Below are 6,571 nucleotides of genomic sequence, written 5' to 3' on the forward strand. Positions count from 1 at the left end.
ATGTGTGCTGCAGTGGCACATCTTCCACGTAACACTGTAGATGATGCGTGGATTTTAATACTGGAACAAATGCCCAGTGGAGAGAAGATCACAGCATTTGCAGACTATATGGTTGATCAGTGGATGGAAAATCCTAATATACGTATTGAAATGTGGAATGTTTTTAACCAACGACACAGAACGACGAATGCTGTCGAAGGTTGGCATAGAAAACTGAACTCCTCAATAAATCAGAAGCATCCAAATGTGTATTTTCTGATTCAAAAGCTGAAGGAGGAGGCAGTGAATGCTATTTTTGAAATTAAAGAAGATTCCATTGGCCTACCTCTTCAAAAAAGAAAAAAAAAGTACATGGATCTTGACAAAAGATTAAAAGACATTATGAAAACATATGAAGACTCTGGAGATTTAAAAAGATGTTTAAAATCTCTAGCCTTTTTACAAAAAATTGAATAAGAAATTACGATTGATAAGATAAAAAGGTTATCAATTTGCTACTGTATTTTTTGTTGTTGTTCAACATTAATCAACAAAAAATAAATGAAATGAAAAAAAGATGAAACTAAAAACATCTCTTCACATTTTATCCATGTCAGTCGGAAAGTTCACAGTTACGATATTTATTTGTAGTCGGAAACACGAGGGGAGTCTAGAGATTCGAAAAGTTGGATGATAAAAAAATTTACTGTGATGTTCTGTGTGAAAGTTTTGGGATTTGCTGTTGGCCTTAAAAATATTGTTGTTTCAAAACTGTATGTGTAAATATAGCACACGTTTTACCAGCATCAATAATTTCGCAAAGTTAACTTGCCGATTCTGGAGTTCCGCCAAATACAAATACTTAGTCTCGTATGACATATATGACGAATCTTATTCACAAAAGTGCGCTTTTAACGGTATTTCTAAAGTTCTAATACAAAATCTGCTATTTATTGAGCATTTAACTCAACAAAACTGAAATTTTACTTGGTAAATTTCTTACATAACATGTTCGCTCGTCCTGTGAAGCTTCCAAAATTTTTGGTGAGGAAGGCGGAATGAGGACTTTGGCAGAAAAGTGGGCAACCCAGAACAACCACCTCTGGCCGTAATAACGGCCTTGATACACCTGGGCATTGAGTCAAACAGAGCTTGGATGGCGTGACAGGTACAGCTGCCCATGCAGCTTCAACACGATACCACAGTTCAAAAGAGTAGTGACTGGCGTATTGCGACGAGCCAGTTGCTCGGCCACCACTGACCAGACGTTTTCAGTTGGTGAGAGATATGGAGAATGTGCTGGCCAGGGCAGCAGTCGAACATTTTCTGTATCCAGAAACGCCCGTACAGGACCTGCAACATGCGGTCGTACATTATTCTGCTGAAATGTAGGGTTTCGCAAGGATCGAATGAAGGGTAGAGCCACGGGTCGTAACACATCTGAAATGTAACGTCCACTGTTCAAAGTGCTGTTAATGCGAACAAGAGGTGATCGAGACGTGTAACCAATGGCACCCCATACCATCACGCTGGGTGATACGCCAGTATGGCGATGACGAATACACGCTTCCAATGTGCGTTCACCGCGATGTCGTCAAACACGGATGCGACCATCATGATGTTGTAAACAGAACCTGGATTCATCCGAAAAAATGGCGTTTTGCCATTCGTGCACCTAGGTTCGTCGTTGAGTACACCATCGCAGGCGCTCCTGTCTGTGATGCAGCGTCAAGGGTAACCGCAACCATGGTCTCCGAGCTGATGGTCGGTGCTGCTGTAACCATCGTCGAATTGTTCGTGCAGATGGTTGTCTTGCAAACGTCCCCATCTGTTGACACAGGGATCGAGACGTGGCTGCACGATCCGTTACAGCCATGCGGATAAGATGGCTGGCATTTCATATAACCCTCCTGAACCCATAGATTCCATGTTCTGCTAACAGTCATTTGATCTCGACCAACGCGAGCAGCAATGTCGCGATACGATAAACCGCAGTCGCGATAGGCTACAATCGGACCTTTATCAAAGTCGGAAACGTGATGGTACGCATTTCTCCTCCTTACACGAGGCATCACAACGTCTTACCAGCAACGCTGCTCAACTGCTGTCTGTGTATGAGAAATCGGTTGGAAACTTCCCTCATGTCAGCACATTGTAGTGTCGCCACCGGCGCCAACCTTGTGTGAATGGTCTGAGAAGCTAATCATTTGCATATCACAGCATCTTCTTCCTGTCGGTTAAATTTCGCGTCTGTAGCACATCTTCGTGGTGTAGCAATTTTAATGGCCAGTAGTGTATTTGAGAAAATATCTGTGGGAACCTACAGTTTCGTCATTTTTCTGGAATTTTCGGCAGTTTTCCTTCACATATTATTCCTTAAATTGAGATAATAAATTTTGTATCATATGTTTATTACAGTAATCTAATTCGTATGGAAGGATGAGAACAGTAGCATGAAAAGAGGGGGTGGCGGCAAGAAGGGGAAAAATTAACGGCCCAGCGGCGCATTTTTCTTTTCTTTTCTTTTTTTTTTCGTAACGTAATAAACGTGTATTTACAAGTTAACACAGTATTTTTGTCAAAAAGTATTTTGTTTGGATTTTCCTTTGTTCTGTTTTTCACAATACTGGTTTGTTCAAGTCTCTTCGTTTCTTGTTGCATCCTTTTTATTTTAAGATAAGTCGCAAGCAGTTTTGTAAGTTTATTTTTAGTCCTTTAGCTTTGTGTACCAAAGCGACATTTAATTTTTTTGCAGCCATTTTGTTTTTGTTGTTGATATTTAAATATTTATTTGTATGAGTTAGGTAATACTGCCTTTTCAGAGTGAAAAAGAATATGATTTTAATTTGATGCCCTAATGTAGCATCTTAGTGAGAATTGTTTGCAGTTTTTACATACCGGGTATGACACACACATTAAAAGAAATAAAGGATATATAAAAATACCATACTGTACTTAACAAAAAGCAAATTTGAAAATTTTGTTGACGGAGAGAGAGAGAGAGAGGGGGGGGGGGGAATCGCATTTTACTTATGGAAAAATATTATATTATGCAAATAGTAGTAAATAACCATAATATGATACTGATATGAATTGGAGTGTGATGGCTGGTTTGTGACACGCAAATTAAGTAACCCACCTACATGTGGCGACTTACATTTGCCACATTATTATGAGGATAGGCAAAACAAGCTGAAAGACACATAGAAAACACTATGATCAAACACTTTTTCTGTGGTGTTACATATACATGTTACAGCGAGTGAAATATAGTGCGACCAACAACATCGTAAGTGTATATGTGTTTAAAAGTGTACAGCGTATTATCCCTCTGACGGTTCGGCATTTCCACACGGAATTTTTTTTTTTTTTAAACCGCTGACGTTCTCATTTGTTTGCCGTGTGAGTAATTGGCCGTTTCACCGAACGACGCACGGTCTGTCGACCACACTTTACTTTTTATCCGTCGTAACAATATGGCGAAGGACATTTAATCATTAGTTCAGCACCTCCATTTCTCTGTGGCTTATTTTATGGACCTTTCTCCAAGTTCGTTTCTTTACCTGTCATTCCTTCCGTCGACTGCGCTTAATGTGTAGTCGTTTTTAACTCCTCTTCGTGGTCTAGTTCTGACGTAGGGCGGAAAAACAACTATGGTCATACGGACCCAAGACAAAACAAAACAACATTCGTGGAACACTGCGGTAACATGCTTTTGTAGTTCCTTTAACTCATGAGGATATGGGTGTCCGCAGCGACGACGAGGTAGCGCATCTTTAATGGTATTCGGCTGATTTCTACGGCGCCTCCTCAGAATCCGGTGTGTAGTGTTTTAGTAGAGACGGCGTGGCACAGTCAACATCTCTGTCAACCGGACAACTAACACGGGAGAGAAGAACTGTCAGGCAACCACACACGTACATATTGAATGTTATCAACTGAAGACATAAAGTCTGAAAATGAGTCTGTGATCATATTTTTCTTGGCACATTATTTGATCAGGAAGTACCTGTAAAATAATTTTTTTAAATTCACTATGACCGGTTTCAGCTATTGCCATCTTCAGATCATAAAATCAGGGTGTCCAGCGATTTTAAGAAAAAAAAAAATTCCCTGAGTTTTCCTGGTCCATTTTTGTATTTTTCCAGGGCCTTGTTGTGCTTAGTCTCTAACAAATTTACCCATATATAGGAACCTAATGGGAGCTTTACTACTAGTTGAATGAAAAAAACCTTGAAAAAATGTTTTATTTTTTAAAAAAAGAAGCATACCAGTGTTTGACCGAATAGTTCAAGTGTCAAAAGTAATATGGACAAAAAATTACAAGATAAGAACAGGTTTCAAATGAAATAAAACACTATTATTAAAACATTTCCATTATGAACAAATAGATGTTGGTAGCACCCAAGGGTATAAAAAAACCATTATCGACTTCAGTATAAATTATAATTGTATGTGAATTTTATTTCTAGAGGTGCTTATGAAAAGTGTAACACAATAATTATTGAAAAATGTAACAGTTGTATGGTAATGACACACATATGAACGCTAATTCAATTCACAGACAAGAATTTTTAATTATGTAACTTCTTGTTCGATCTGAGTAATCTATCAGAACTCACTAAAAGTGATACTTGCTTTCCGCAAAGCCTTGGCAGGCATCCTCAACTTGAAAATGGCACCTGTATCTTTTGTGAAAGACACCTACAACCGTTTGCATGAGCAAATATCACTACAAAATTTCTGATTATTGGTTAACTTTTAAGTTGAAAGTTTGAGTAACTTAACTGGAATGGTAACGGAAGTAAGACGGAGCTGTGAGACAAAGAATTTTATATGACAACAACATTTTATATGACAACAACATTTTATTTAATAAAAATCATGAAAATACCTCCTTGATCACTCACTTTACTTAATGGCACGGTTATATGGAATGCTGGCCCGTCATCAGTGATAAAAAAAAATTAGTAATTTTATGCAACCTAACTATACGTCCTAACTAAGATAACTATAGGAGCCATCACGCAGAGCGTCTATACTCACAAGAGGCTCAGCAGGGAATGCCCAACCGTCTTCCCTCGTCCGGGGTCCACACACGGTGGCCGGAAGGGCTCAGAGAGTCTGCACAGCGGCTATTTGCCAACCTAACGGGGCCTGCTATCGCGCGGGGAACTTACATCTCTCTGGTCTAGTGCAGTCACACTCTACTTGATACAATGGTTGGCTAAATTGCATCTCCACATTCAGAGAACCCCCATGCATACGTCAGCAGACGACCCGCATTCACATTTGTTGACTATAGCCTACGAAGATTGATAATGTAACATAATTCCGGATTAAAATTCCCTGAGTGTCGGAAGGGCACCCAGATGTGTTTTGAGCGTGTGACTCTTGTAACAAGCCATGTAGCGGCTCACATGCTGCTCGTTTTTTTCTCAGTAGGGGAAGGTTATGTAACGGCTCCAAGTGTCCTTGCTTTGGAAGGGCATTATCAAAGAGTTTTTTAATCATAGTGGCAAGAGCTACGGCAAGTAAATATATGGTTGACCACTAATTTTAAGTACACAACATTCTAATAATCGAATATATACAACATAATATGTGGAAATTATTAACTATTAAATTATTCTCCTTCAATGAATATCATAAATGGCTCTGAGCACTATGGGGCTTAACAGCTGAGGTCATCAGTCCCCTAGAACTACTTAAACCTAACTAACCTAAGAACATCACATACCTCCATGCCCGAGGCAGGATTCGAACCTGCGACCATAGCGGTCGCGCGGTTCCAGACTGAAGTGCCTAGAACCGCTCGGCCACTCCGGCCGGCTCAGTGAATATCGACACAACCCTAACGCAGTAACATATCGGCCCATGTCCTTCTGAAACATCATTGCGCAAAACATACATGATTTGACTTAGTATTGAATCTGAACGAAAGTCATTTCATCTATTCCCTAAGCCAAGCATTCCGTTTTAAATGTTATGTAAGCGAGTGCAATTTTGAAATTGTTACCAAAGACATGATCATTTTCTACGTTTTAAACATTCGAAATGCTCGTGTACAAATACGTACTTCTCATAAAACATGTATACAAATCGATAACCAACTTTTGAGAACTAATATTATTAGTATCTTTTCGTAAGCGTGTCCTCCTCTGAAATAATCTACAAGACAAAGTTCAGTTAATATAACATTCCCCTGCTTATTTTGGCACTTCATAAATATTTTCCATTTTTTTCAATTGGCAAACAAATATGATTGAAATTTCTGATATTATCATATAAAGTCGTTAAAATACTTTTAAGTTTCATTACTGAACTTCGGATTAAAGTGGTAAAGTCCTTTCTTTAACACTGGTCCATATTTTCTTTAGTTAGAAAACAAAAGATCAGTTTGAAAGTAGAATTTCCTTTTCACTACGAAAATCACAGATTTTAAGAAATCAGTCCGTATCATTAACATAAGAACATTTTTGAAAAATTACATAAAGATAATATGAGTATAAAATCAGGTCCGCTAAAAAAACAAAACACACGCTCTACCTTTGTTAAATACGTGTCACTTTCGAACACTTTTATACACTTT

The sequence above is a fragment of the Schistocerca serialis genome, chromosome 9 (genome assembly GCF_023864345.2).
Source record: "Schistocerca serialis cubense isolate TAMUIC-IGC-003099 chromosome 9, iqSchSeri2.2, whole genome shotgun sequence".
NCBI classification, from domain to species: Eukaryota; Metazoa; Arthropoda; class Insecta; order Orthoptera; family Acrididae; genus Schistocerca; species Schistocerca serialis.